Genomic DNA, 14,355 nt, shown 5'->3' on the forward strand with positions numbered 1-14,355 from the left:
GAAAATGCGCCCTTTTACGGGCATGGCAAAAGAAAGATTTTGCGGATATTTCAGAGGAAAAAGTTCTTGAGTTTCAATGAGTCGATAATGTTCTCTTTGGAAGACATGGCTGTTAGCAATTCATGCTGGGGAGGCCAATTAGGTTTGGCAGGAAAGTGTGGTGTATCAATAGGGTAGTTTCCTTCATCGAAGAAAACGAAAGGCATTGATTGCGATTCGTTCCCACCATTAGTGTATTCATAATACACAAATTATTTTGTTTTAGAAATTCCGGTTTAGACGAATGGCAAGGGCCAAATTTTATCCTCATTTGAAAAAGGCCAGATTGGCGCCCATGCGATGCCACTCCACGTGACGTCACAGGGACCTAGTTTCTACACGAGAGGATAGGAGTTATACATCGTCTGAGGTTACCAATGCATGCAAGAGGCACAGAGCTCAGGGGAACATGACTTAATAATAACCTATTAAAACTGGCTAAGGTCGGAAAGTTTTCTTCGTTTGATAAGGTATTAATAAACCTTTTTTAAGCCAAGCGCTACCAGATAGCATGGTACTCAGCTACCCGCTAGCATCCTGCGTCGTATCAGCGCTCAGAGCCTCTCCAAGGTCACCTCACAAGGCGGGAGGGGGAACCAGAAATGCGTCACACGGACTTTTTTCCCATCATTCCTACTTACGCGTCGCGTTTTCGCGCGCTTGAAAATTTTCACTTTTCATTTAATCGCGAAAAATAGATATCGTCATTTAAAAATCTAAAAGCGTGAAATACGTACTCCAGGAGTAATAATCTTTCGATTTAGGCAATAAAAAAATAAAAGGAAACCACCCTATTGCTCAGATAGCTTCTTCGTAAAACTCAGGAAAGTGAAAACCTACGAAAAAAGAATTGGGAAAGATAGTGTGAGGGCGACAAAATTGTGGTGGCCCAATTTTTACTTGGATTCTGGATGCAATGACGCACAACGCAAGGATACTGATGCGGAAATCCTGAAAAAGCATAACTAAGCTCGAGTTCGGATGGGTAGTAGCAAAGTCACTGCTGGATACAAGGGACCCAAAAATATCCAGGATGTGCTCAATTTTCCAGAAGTGCAACTGGAATGGGGTAGTTGGCTGAAGAAATAGATTTGTAATTCATCCATGTTTCAAAGTACGCATTCAACGGACAGCGGTCTATCTTTTTTCCAGTGCCCCTGACGAAATAGGTTCGACGGGCACAACCACCTATTAAAATCCAAACCCAAGCGGGGACGGTGTGCTGCTGAAAACTGAACCACTGTAATTAAAACAGACTACTTGAAATGCAATGCAGGGTTATATATTGACGGCTTTGTTCCTTTCAATGTGTGGCAACGACAGAGTGAAGCGCTAAAATATGGTACCGGGGGTGCTAATAGAATAAAATTTGCACTGAATGACTCAGAATTTCATTGATATTAAAATATATGATTACCAGAAAAATCGAAGAAACTTTTTAATTCAGGTGTTACCGGGCTAATGCAGGTGCTGCCGTCTGCCGGGCACAAAGCCAGTGAAAAATAAGAGAAATTCGGAATGATTTGAACAAATGATAAACAAAAGTCGTCACATTCCACAATGTTAACGTGTGCAAGTGATTTTGAGTTTTGAATCTTATCCAACCTTTTCGCCTTACAGTGAAGTAGGGGTTTTTTTAAATTCATAGAATTAGTTCAATATTTTTTCTTTCGTAGGTAGTTGTTCATTTTGTTTCGAAAGTTTAGCGTATGTTTCATTCTTTTCATTAGTTTATAGTTTTTCAATAGTTTCCTTTGCCAACTACTCTTGTTTGATTTCCTTATTTTTTAGCAGTTTACAATCTATTTTTGTATTTTTAAGATTCGGTTTATTGCCTATTGCTACGGTTAGCATCTGATTTCCTAATTATTTTCTAAATCGTTTTAAGGCTTTCTATTAAAATTTTTAGCCATTTTATTTCATCATATTATATTTTACGTGCATACATTAGGTTTCGGCATTTAGTAGTTCATTTTTATTATCGCTGCAGTATTTACTTTTGTCAATTTTCTGCTTCGTATTTCGGCTTTCGCCTTATGACGCCTTCTTTTTTCGTGTTTTAACGAATTCCTCTGTAATTACTAAACTCCCTGCAATAATGTTATATTATTAAAAACTGTACAACGATTACTGCGAACCTACTCTAATAAGTCTTTAGGTATCAACATCACGAAAAAACAAATACTTCCCCTCGTTGGCAGCCATGTTGCGCTTCCTCTTATTTATTCCCAACGACGTTTTCCACGATCTGAACAACGCAGAAGGATGCGCTCGTCGATGTTCAAATTCCGTCCCTTATGCTACCTATCGCGTGCGCATAGATCTTTCATGATCTATGCGCGTGCGACATCCAAGATGGCGTCATGCGCAAATCCTGGGAATGGGGTAGCCAACTAGCAAATTGGGACACGGTTTCGGTGATTAAAAAAATGTGGATCAAAATCGAATTTTCGAACTATCGATTTTTAATCTAAATTAAAATCTGCACTTTTCACCACTTTGCGGCTATCTCAACTACCACTCCACAATCTCTACTTATTGGCTGGGAGCGGTCTTCTTATCATTAATTTTTTTATGTTGTTTTCATTTTACTTTATTCAGGCTTTCAGAAAGTATTTATTTGTTTTCTTTATTTTTGTGAGTGGGGTAGAACATTCACACTGGGAATAAATATATATTAAAAGAATTCCGTGTATGGTAGGGAAAAATAAGTCATGACGAAAAATTGATGTTTTCATTCGGTCATTGTTTAGCAAATTTCAATTACGAAGATTAAGTCGAAAGTTGCCTCCCAATTTTCATGAGTTGGTGACGTAATTGAATTTCTGGTTGATTTACACGTCCAGGGAGTACATTTAATTCATGGCATGAGTCGCTCACAATTGTGTATGCAACAACCAACAACGTGAGGGTAATTAAAATGCCCTAGTAGTTTCTTAGAATGTGTTACGAGCCCAGAATGAGCTTGTGACGTCATATGCTTATCTGCGAAAGGGTTAGATCGTCGCGACGACGACGCCTAAATGACGCGTCGTTTCTTCGTGGTGAATAGCTCCAGAAGTGGATAACGGATCGAATAATGGAAAAATGCATCCCTTTTTTACTACAAACTTAATCATAATCGATAACAGAATTCAGAAAAAGCGAGCTCCAGATTCCATTTTCTTTAGTTCCACTTGCTTTTTCTTAGACTGATATGATTTTAATTTTACATTAAATTTAGATTTTTTTCTCGAATTATATTTAACACATCTTTTACGATCAGTAGCACAAACAGTCATCTACAAATTGCGGGAATTCTAAAAGAGATTTTCACTCCCCGGTATCTGCACTCAAATGAAAATTATGGGTATTCACCTATCTGGAAATATTAAAAAGGGTGAAAGTTTATACGATTGTCGGTGATGTAAAAGTGAAGAATTTGGGAAAATGCCTACAAAAATGGTTTTCCTTAATCATTCAAAATATGAATAATATTTTTTTTTTAAACTTGATTAGCTTTTGAATTCTTTAAAGGTATGTTTTGAAGTATATATCTTTGAACACTTTTAAGTACCTACAAGCACTTTTGAACTCATTTTCCACAGCAATTTATAGAAATAGGATGTCAATCATTCACCGTCTTATTCCGTGAAATACTTCACCTCCAATTCATGTGGAGAATTTGTATCAACTGTGGTTACCAAGGAATGCAGTACAAGGCATTATTTGAGACGCAGCTCATTATTTTCCTCCCTCAGCAAGATTTATTTCCCGTTATCAAGTACGCGTTTGACAAATAATCGTCTCATTACTCATGAAATGTCATAGCATCGTACTCGTCGATATACAGTCGTCACAAATTAACTAATTGGACTTACGCAAGATTTATAAGAATGAGAAAATTTTGTTTTACTTCTTATTGCCACGATATACGTCCATAAAATTGTGCCTGAACCGATTTATTAAGTCAATTCTAGTCATTATTCTCACTTAATTGTAAGCAATGCATGCATCATTTGTCCGTGATACAATATACATCAGCTTTGTAATGTGCATTGAAGAATTATCCTCCACAGTAAATGATGTTCTCGAATAGTTTTCCGAATCAATGATAATAATTATAATTTCTTCAGACCAAATAGGTGCCCCTAATTACATGGACTACAATAATAAAGAATATACTTTAAAAAATAATCTTGCATATATACCATATTATAAAAGCGCAAATGACATATTACAACGTATACTTATGTATATTATTTCATAAAATGAGTAAACCCTCTCTAAAGTATCCACGCTCTCTATTTTTTTAATAGCTCAAAAAGCTAAAATAATTGGCAGAGTTACTCAGTTCATTCTGTCGTCATTGCTCGTTGCATGCTAGAGTATTTTAATGCCATTTCTTTGCGAGCGGCTGTACAAATGTAGACAGCTGTCGTGTTCTCCGTGCAGGTACTCATAAGCCCCAAAAATGAGTCGACGTGAACTTACCCGGATACCAATCATCGATTTTAATCACCGCGGAATCTTCGCTACGCTACGTAACGCTAAGTATCACTTGGCTTTTGAGTTCCCAGTTCCCAGCTGAAAGCTGTCTTCTGAGGGTTGCGTAGGAAAATGATTTCAGGAACATTAAAATCTTGGTTGTTAAATCAAAGTCATAATCAAAATCATTATGCAAGAGTTATTAAGGGATGGGAATATGGGAGGGGCTCAGATCACATTTTTGGAGGCGGTATTTTGGTTTAAAAGGGGGAAGGTAGTCCCATAAATTTAATAATAGAGAGTTCTCAGCAGCTTTAAAAGATCTGGAGAAATTTTCTAGTGATGCTTTGAGTTTAAATAAAATAGGAGTGATTTTGAGATCCTTTCTGATATTTTGGTTTTTGACGTACCATGGTGAGGCGATGATTTTTCGTATTATTTTGATCTCTACTGTTTGAATTTTCTTGAGATGAGAAGCGACGGCGTAAAGCCAGACATGCGATGCGTAGCTTAAAATAGCGTAGACGTAGCGTTGTACAGTAGAAGTTTTGTTTTTAGAGGAAGCGGTGAGTTTGCTTTCAACGATAGGAAGAGAGCAGTATGTATTCCTGTGGCTTTTTGCACACTTTGATGAATATATGCTTCAGCCATTTCAGTTTCCGATCCATTTCTACACCTAAATATCGCACGGAATCTTCCTTAATAATATCATTCCATTTATATCATACAGGGTGTTTCAGGACGAATTTACAATACTTCCAGAGGTGGTGGAGGAGACAATTTTAAGCATTTTTGTCCATAATAATGGGACCACAACTCCATAGTTACTGTGCTGTGGCAACGCAAACATATTTTATGCGAGATATGATGCTTTCCCGGCGAATATTCTCGAAAAAGGCTATTCGGGCTTCCAGCCGGGTGGTCTCTCTCCATTCTGCCATTAATTCGGGGAGAACCATCAATACAAGGATCAAAGAATATAAGAGGCACCTTACCTTACGCTCTGCCAACCGGAAAAATCCGCGGCTGTAGAACACGCCATTGCATTAGACCATACAGTGAAGTGGGACGAAGTGAAAATTCTATGCCGTGAGACTAAATTCTGGGAAGGATTGATTAAGGAATTCATCGAGATCCGGTTGACAAATAACACCCTCAAACGTGACGCCGGGTATTCACTAATTAATGTGTCGAAACCGGCACTTAGGAAAATAAGATTGACTGCCTCCCGGACAATCACGTTAGACCCTCCAACCGAAGAAGACTATATAAGCTGGCAAACTTCATCCACTCACCATTAGCCCGGAGGATGGAACCCACTCTAGTTCCGAAACGTCGGCAGAATGGAGAGAATCCACCGGGCTGGAAGCCCGAATAGCCTATTTCGAATATTGTATGCACTTCCCAGTTACCGTGAAAAAACTATTGTTCTTTGGTATTCAGCCTTTGGGCGAAAATGTGCGATTATAATTGAGAGGATGAAAAGCCAAGGGGGACAAATGATATTTTTCTCAACGGATTTAGGTAAAGTTAATTGGTAGAAGAAATACACAAAAAATTGGTTGTCATGGGATAATGGTGAGTCTCTGTTCTGCGCTGAAATCGAGTGGAAAATTAAATGCACTACTAAACATCCAATTGATCTCATTTGTTTTCTATAACTAATTTCTGCGCATATCACTGCATAGAAAAAATAAATCACTCGTATCCCTTGGATTCTCACCCACTCAACTGTCAGAAACAATTAATTTCAAAATGTTTGAAATAGGGCAATCGTATTGCTGATACTAGCTCAAAGCTCTCGCTTAATTAAGCTCAAAAGATTAATGATTTAATCTTAGAAATGAATTGACATTTGGGTAGAGGGTAGCGTTAAAATTTAAAACTTGTACTTCGAGAATAATTTTCTTTGAAACTGACTTTACTGCCATTTTTTCTTGAAACTAGCGAGGTTGTATATGGAATCTTATCAAACCGTATCAGCGATGGAATGCTTCAATTTCTTATTTTTATTGATTAAACTCTTTACTTTTCTTTATCATTCTATTTTTTGTCTCATTGTTCGAGAACGCAGTGTAGAAAAAAACTAACCAGGACTTTGTGAAAAAAAGAACATAAAGAAACAAGTTGGCTATTTGATTTGATTTTGATTTCAGTCGGCCGTAATGAATATCCTCAAAGCCGGTGGAAAAATGAATGAAATGATACGTCTCATGCATATGAAATTTAGCGGTCGTTCATGCGTGTGGATAACCTGTTCTCTGTTATTATGGCTCGCATATACATATAAATAATCTTCTTCAATTTATCTGCACGGTGACCAATTTTCCTCGCCAAAATTATGCACATCATTCAGTCTAAAACTTCTTGCCCTGAATCTCCAACTCTAACTTGAATTATTCATTATTTACCTCAGAACTGGAATTCAATTGTATCAGCATGTGAATGCCATTCTCATCCAAATATAAAAGGGGTTTCGAATCTGTCTTGAGACGTTATCACCACCGCATCTGTTTGCTAATCAATTATCCCATCGATGTCCGCTGTGATTTTGTGATGCCTTTTCCATTTTTGAGTCATAGATGTTGAATTTCTGGATACTCTATACTACGGGGGATATAATGAAAATGGCAAGGTGAATTATTATAATATAATGCATCTACATATACATAATACCCTGCGAGCCACCGCTGAGGTGTTTGGTAGGGGTGATCAATATGCAGCATGCAATTGGACTCCCACAGGCACACCACCCGGTCCAAAAAACGTTACGCATTCTAACAAATTATACTACCACATGCTGTTAGAAATATTAATAAAACTCACACACTTGCATTAAGGTATACATAAGTTAGTAGGCTACAATACGAGGCATCTATTCTATTAGTGAGTTCTAACGCTACCGTTACAATCTCTTATTGATCGATAGATGTAGATTTAGAAATGATACTACCACATGCTGTTAGAAATAATAGCTATTATTATTTCTAGTTATCAGAGTAATTTTAATTACATATCCCGCGATGCTACTTTATAATCCTCTCGTATATACAACGTAAACGTTGGTATTCCATCTTTTCGAGTTTCCGTTTCAAACAAAGTTTTAATTGACGATGGTTTTGCCAGTGAACCAACTGTAGTCTTCAGGTTGGAATGCTACCATGCTATTTTCTCATCATTTACTGTGCCTGTCTTTCACTTTGCTGTTTGCTGATAGACTTATCCTATTATTTTTATGCTACAAGAATTATTATTATATCTATAATCTCATGATTGTAGTGAGAGTTTTATTACAACTTAAAGCCTAGCCAACATTCAAAATGACTCTTATTTAAGAAATTATTAGTAGTCAATTAAGGATGTGACGTACAAACTTTTTGGCAGCTCTTTCTTAGCTGAAAGCTGATACACTTGAAATAATTAAAATATACTCCATTTGAAAAAGAAACAGAAATAATGGTAGTTGCGAGTAATTATGTGGGTCGTATCTTGGAATGTCCCACATTTTCCTTCATCGCCTTATACTTTCCATAGATATATCCTATTTTCTCCAATGAATGTCTTCTGATGCATTCTAAAATATTTTTCACATATTTATGCTAAGGCAAAACTTGCTAAAGTTTAGTAATTCCTATAGCAAATCCATTCAAGGTTAGAGCAATGGAAATATAAAAATTTACAATGAGCCTGAAATGAAAGATTAACATTTTCAAATCTCTCATTTTTTAGTCTACATCCTTTATTTACTTCTCTTAATCTCGTCTCTTATAGTACGACGGTAAACAAAGAATGTTTCCCGTCATCTGAGAAAAAATATTCTCCAAATATACTGAGTAAATTTAGCCTATACTTTGCTTTGCGCTCCTGTACCGATTTCCATCCTAACACCTTAAATATTGGAAACGATGCAAGGGCTTACCCAGGATCAAAAATAGATGGGGGTGAGCCGTGGTCGTTCAAGTTGTAACACGGATAAGGTTAAGGAAACTAAAATTCCAAGAAAAGTATAACAGCTCTTTCTTAGTTTTTTAAAATTGTTTGCTCAAAATGAAATATTTTCATATCATCTTTTTATATGTATTATACTTATACCTTTTTTCTTGGATTTAAAGAAAATTTTATCAAAATTTTCGTTTTGAAGAACATTTTACTTTTATTTCAGGGGGGGAAGGGGTCAGCTGCCCCCTCCTACCCCTCGCTGGGTACGCCCATGAAACGATACACTTTCTATCGTAAAAAGTCATCACAAACCTGGCCGTCCTGCGCTGTACTCGATTGATTTCAGCTATCAGTCCTACTTCATGAGGGTCCCACACGCTAGCAGTACATATATTCGAAGTGAAGTCTTACTAGAGGCAGGTAGCTTAAATAATCAAGATGCATCGGGTATGAGAAACATATCCTGCTCCTTTTTCGGTTTAGTTTTCACAATTTCATATTGTTCACTATGTTTGTTTGTCAGGGAAAAACCCTAACCTAAATGTGCCATATACTTTTTTATGGGGGTACTGGGTTGGGGTCTATTGAACACGTTGCCCCGAGGGCTATTGTCTAACAAGTACGCCCCTGCTAATGCAGTTGGACTTATATAATGGTACGAGTTTTTTTTTACTGGATTCATTATCTGAATTGGTATTTTATGTTCATCATCATCATAAGTCAACAATCCTAAGATTGGCTTAAACACGACTCTCCATTCCTATCTCCGATCCGCTATTCTTTTCATAGCAACGTATTTTTTCTCTTTTACATCCTTTATAACTTGTCCTATGTAGCTCATCCGGTAGGGGCCGTCCCTTGCCCTTCTTCTCTTCCATCTGTCCTCCTACGATATTTTCATCAGGCCACCATGCTTCATAATGTTGTCAACAAAGTTATCCCGTCCAGAGGCGCAGCTAAGGTCGCCGAGCTTTAGTTCCTATTTTTTTAAATATGAACTAAAGCTCGGGGAGGTTTAGGTGCAACTAATATCGGGGTGTGTAGGAGTATGGAATACCCACCAGGATAAGCGGTAGGTGCGAGATTTATAAATTGCGGAATTTTCAGATAAATTGTTCAAAATGGTGAGTTTTACGGCTTTCTGAGGGATAATTTAATAAACATTACACTATTCTATTAGTAATATCAATCCAATTACGTAAAATATATTAAACTTGAAAAAATTTTCTTAGCTCCTATACCCCAAACTCCCCCCCTCGCTGCACCACTAGTCACGTCTTCTCCTAAAGGTTTTTAAGAGTCTTCTCTTTTCTCCCGCTCTTCTAAGCACTTCCTCATAACTAACTCATTTTATCTTATGGGTAACAAAAGGCAACGGCGAGGCATTAACAGTATGTTGTAATCGCTCTAAAGAAAAGCATCAGCCAGCCTGGTATTCAGGGCTTTTTAGCGAGCAATTTTCATTTACCCGCTCGGTTTCTGCTTAAGACAAGTTTCGCTCTGTATTCGTGAAATGAAATGAAAATTGCTTCGAAACGAGTCTGGCAACTTACCTTAATATGGAAGACGAGGCCTTCCGATTTGCTGCCCTTTTTCTTTGAGTGCCGCAAGGTGTTTCTGCAGACGAAGAAAGGTGCGGGAGGTGCTGGGATAAGGTGCCGCTCCGTCTGCGGGTAAGTTGATTCTAGTAGCGTATGCCGCGAGCCGACTGCCGGGTGAACAGATGACGGTCGCCGAGGTCACGTGGTCATCTCTGGAGGAGCAGCTAAGATAAGGGTGGGAGGGGGGGACCGGAAGGAGGAGTGGAGGGATTGTTGTTTTGCTGCTGCCATGACGATGAGTGATGCATGTCTGGTTGTCGATAGATACACAGATCACGTTCCTTCTGTTTCTAATCGACTGCAGTGGGCATACAACTGGCGTTGGTATTTGATGGGAACGCATAACGAGAAGTTGCATCACACAAAATCAATAACGATAATGTTAGCGTCATGAATTACGATAACTAGAAAAATCGATTTCTTTTTCCTGACCTCATATTTTAAATGTTGATTAGCGTCTCGGAGTATAGGCCTAAGAATGATATGAAAATTGTTTGGCCAACGTTTCGTTATATTTTTTATATTTTAGCGTAATTAACTAGAAAAGTCGATGTTTTTTTTCTATACCTCAAAATTTTCATGTTGAATAGCGTCTTTGAGTATAGGTCTAATTGTAAGAGTGAAATCAAAACTTTTTGACCAAGGTTATATATATATTTTGTATTATCTTCATGGTTACGAATGAATATGATTACATTAAATTGATACATGATGGTATGAAAGATTATGACCATGTTTTTTTACAATAAAAAATAAAAATAATTCAATAGTACATAAATAAAAAAGGAGGGACAAGAATTTTGACTAGAAGTCTGTCGTGTGTAACATATATGTGCTTACGATACTGTGCTTCACGTTAAATTGATAGGAAACATAATAATAATAATAACATGTCTTTTTTCGGACGAGGTTAAGACTAATAAGTCCCCTCAGCCACCTAAACCCTCGATAGCGTCAATTCAAACATATTTAAAAATGGTAAATAAAGGTTTACAATGCAAAAATATGAAATGTACACTATTAGTGAAATGTTAAACAAGATACACAAATATATGTGAAAATTTTGTGCAAGAAGAAATATTTCTGTTTGTGGGATAAAATTTTAGGATAAGGGTGTAGTATCCTTCAGAGAAAAAACCCACTGCAGGAAGACGGCCACACAAGAAGGGGGGCGAGAAAAACCTGCGAAAACCTACTGAGTGGAAACTAATGTCATGTTGCATGCAAAATACAACATAGAGGGGCATACAACTCACGGGATTTTGTAACAGAACACGAACAACTTATCTGTGATACATTAAGCACGTGGATGCCAAACCTGTGCGCCGACTGTACAATGAACGGTCTTGTCCACCAGTTTATTTTACTGTCAAATATTTTCATTATATTTAGGGATTGTCGGATCGGATACCTCGGATCCAAATATCCGCGGATATTGCCCTTCATCGGATACATCGGATCTAAAGTCGCGGAAGGCATCGGATCTGGTTCCGAAATTTTAAATAATAGCTTCAGTGAATCCAACGCCATAATAAGGGTGGAAAGAGTTCCGATTCTCTCTTCGAATGCGCCGTCGCATGCGGTTCTTGTCCTACTCATGAACCGTTTTGTTTAAAAGCTCTCGCAGAGGTTACGTAGGAGAATTTCTGCCGTGGAAAATAAAAAAGGCAAAATACGACTGGCAGATGGTGTGACTCTTCCTAAGAGATTGAAAAATCAACGGGGGAATCTCAGCGTCTGGAATTTGAAAATGCATTTGGATCCGAAAATATCCGTTCCGAAAGATCCGGCTCCAAAAATCAAGGATCCGATCCGAATCTGGATCCGAAGAAAATCCTGGATCCGTCCATCCCTAATTATATTATATTATATTAATATCATGAGTTTGAAAAGTAAAGAGACGTGTATTTTTCCTACTCCAACTTTTTCCGGAACATATTGATTAAATATCTAAAGGAAGAAGTACACAACGTGCTCAGAAGTTGAATACGGTGATTTTTTAAAGCCTAAGGGACATAGGTAAGGTAGCAATCGTTTAAACTGAACGAGCTGTCACTCATCAGAGATAACTGAGGAAGGATTTAGTGGATTAAATCTCAGAGAGCTGAGGTCAAGTGTTTTGATCTATTTTTTATCAAAAACTTTTATTTTTTATCTATGATGAGCGGCAGCTCGATCAGTTTAAAAAATTGCCCCTTTGTGCCCCTCAGGACTTAAAAAAAAACTCTTTGTGTACCGCTTTCTTTAGATACTTAACTATTACATTACCGCAAAGTATAGAAAGAATCATCAGTAAACAATCCTATGATTGTCTTGACGCATATCTCTAATTCTCTCTCGTAACCGATAGCCATTTCATAGTGACATATCGACTCCTTAACATTCAAGGACGTACCCAAAATCATAACTAGGGGAGGGGGAAAGCCATGGAATTTATGACATTATTTCATGAAAAAATAGTTTTATTTTATTTACATATCTTATATATATATAACATAAAAAACCCTAGGATGGGCAGTATCAGAACACACACGAAAAAGATTATAAACTCACACTCACTAAATTTTCGGTGGCATTACCACCTTCCTCGGAGTTAGGTAGAGTATATATATATATATATAAAATCTTGATGAAAGCGCACTAAGCGATAATATAAGTATATTGCCGATCGAGGCGAACGAACAAAAATTGTACTAATAAAAACATATATATATATCATTTTTCGTGGGTTTAAATAAAATTTGTTGAATACTGTCGTTTCAAATCATTACTGATTTTGCTAAAAGAATTCTGCGAATTTTTGCTTCGAAGGGGGGGGGGGGTTGTTCCAGTTGCTCCCCCCTGCCCCGCGCTGGGTACGCCCATGCTAACATTCTTCATAACCTGCCCAATGTAACTCATTCGGAGTCATCTCTTAACCTTCTTCCCCTTCCACCTGTCCTTCAACGATTGTTTTCATCAGGTCATCATGCCTCTAAATGTTGCCAACTAATTATTCCCTCTTCTTCTTTAAGTTTTTAGAAAGCTTCTCTTCACATTAACTATTCTCAACACTTCCTCATTACTTACTTGGTCGATCCATGTTATCTTCATCATTCCTCGGTAGCACCACATTTCGAAAGCTTCCACTCTTGATTTCTCTCCTGCTGTCAACGTACAAGCCTCGCTTCCATAGAGAAACATGCTTCATATGATTGATATATACAGTATAGAAATGATAATCAGGAATAAGCACGTGACTATCACTCAGTGTTTCAACCTGAGAGTTTATTTGGAGAAATGACAGTAAAGAGCAGTGGCTTGCGGTGATGATGAACGTGAGTTGAACTCTAACCCCCCGTATCCACGTCTTATCCACGTCGTACTTCATAGGTAATTTTACTTTTATAGAAGCTCGACCACGAAACGGAATATAAATTTCGGTGTTGATATATCATTAAAAATATTCTAAATTCATTACAGTGTGACAATTTTATCTTTTTACAAATACGAATGACAGATAATGCCTTGAAATATTCGTTAAGTGTCAATGCGTTGCATGTATTGCAACAGAACTTTGGGGTTTTCGTTTGCATTTGGGGCATGGGATGAGGGAGAGTCGAGCGGGGAAGAGACGCTAGCGACCTCAATCAAAAATCCAACTAGTTACAGCTCTCTCAGACATTATCGAAAGAGAAGCGTGTCTCCGAAGTTCGCACACCTTTAAAGTCACTCGAGTGGCCACTTCATAGACCGTACCTAGGCTACTTGCCTGCGTACTCGGATCTAAAACTATCGTGAAAAATACAAAAAAAAATTCATTACCTCTCTAAAGGTTGGTAACATCGAGTAGCTTGACGCCGACAAGACGCCGAAAAAGGGGCAACTAGCCTCACTGCGTATTCTTTTTTACCTTCTGCCATCTGCCTATCGAAGTTGATCGCCCTTCTAGATTCACACGCAGGATGAATGATGCTGTATCCGGGGCGTGGGAGGGGGAGAGGCGAGCGGGGAGGGGACGAGAGCGGCCTGTCGCTCTGCTATCCGCCGCGCTGCGTGGGCGTTGGAATATTTTCTTCGCGTACGCACTCTCATATTGGCATTGACATTTTGTGGCTTAACGGTGGCAGATACGTCAAAATATATGAAATTATTGGTCGAGATGACTGTAACTCGGCATAATCTATAGCAGGGGTCTCCAAAATACGGCCCGCGGAGGGCTTTCATCCGGCCCGCGCACTCGTTTCAAGTAGGGCGCGATTCTCGCTCGTTTAACTCTGTGAGACGCCGCTAGGAGCATTGCAGAGCTGTACTGCACATCAAAGTCGCC

The 14,355-nt window shown here is 38.2% G+C and overlaps 1 protein-coding gene across 2 annotated transcripts in view; it reads right to left on the reverse strand.

Moving 5' to 3' along the window:
• Positions 1-10,166, reverse strand: part of LOC124168009 — a 65,387-nt gene extending 55,221 nt beyond the window's left edge. Inside the window, exon 1 of one of the 2 annotated variants that reach the window (XM_046546084.1) lies at positions 9,999-10,166. The gene's annotated coding sequence lies outside the window, so the exon portion shown is untranslated. The remainder of the gene's footprint in view (positions 1-9,998) is intronic. The other variant, XM_046546086.1, reaches the window with a different exon arrangement.
• Between the last annotated feature and the right edge of the window lie 4,189 nt (positions 10,167-14,355).

This window comes from Ischnura elegans, chromosome 11 (genome assembly GCF_921293095.1).
Source record: "Ischnura elegans chromosome 11, ioIscEleg1.1, whole genome shotgun sequence".
NCBI classification, from domain to species: domain Eukaryota; kingdom Metazoa; phylum Arthropoda; class Insecta; order Odonata; family Coenagrionidae; genus Ischnura; species Ischnura elegans.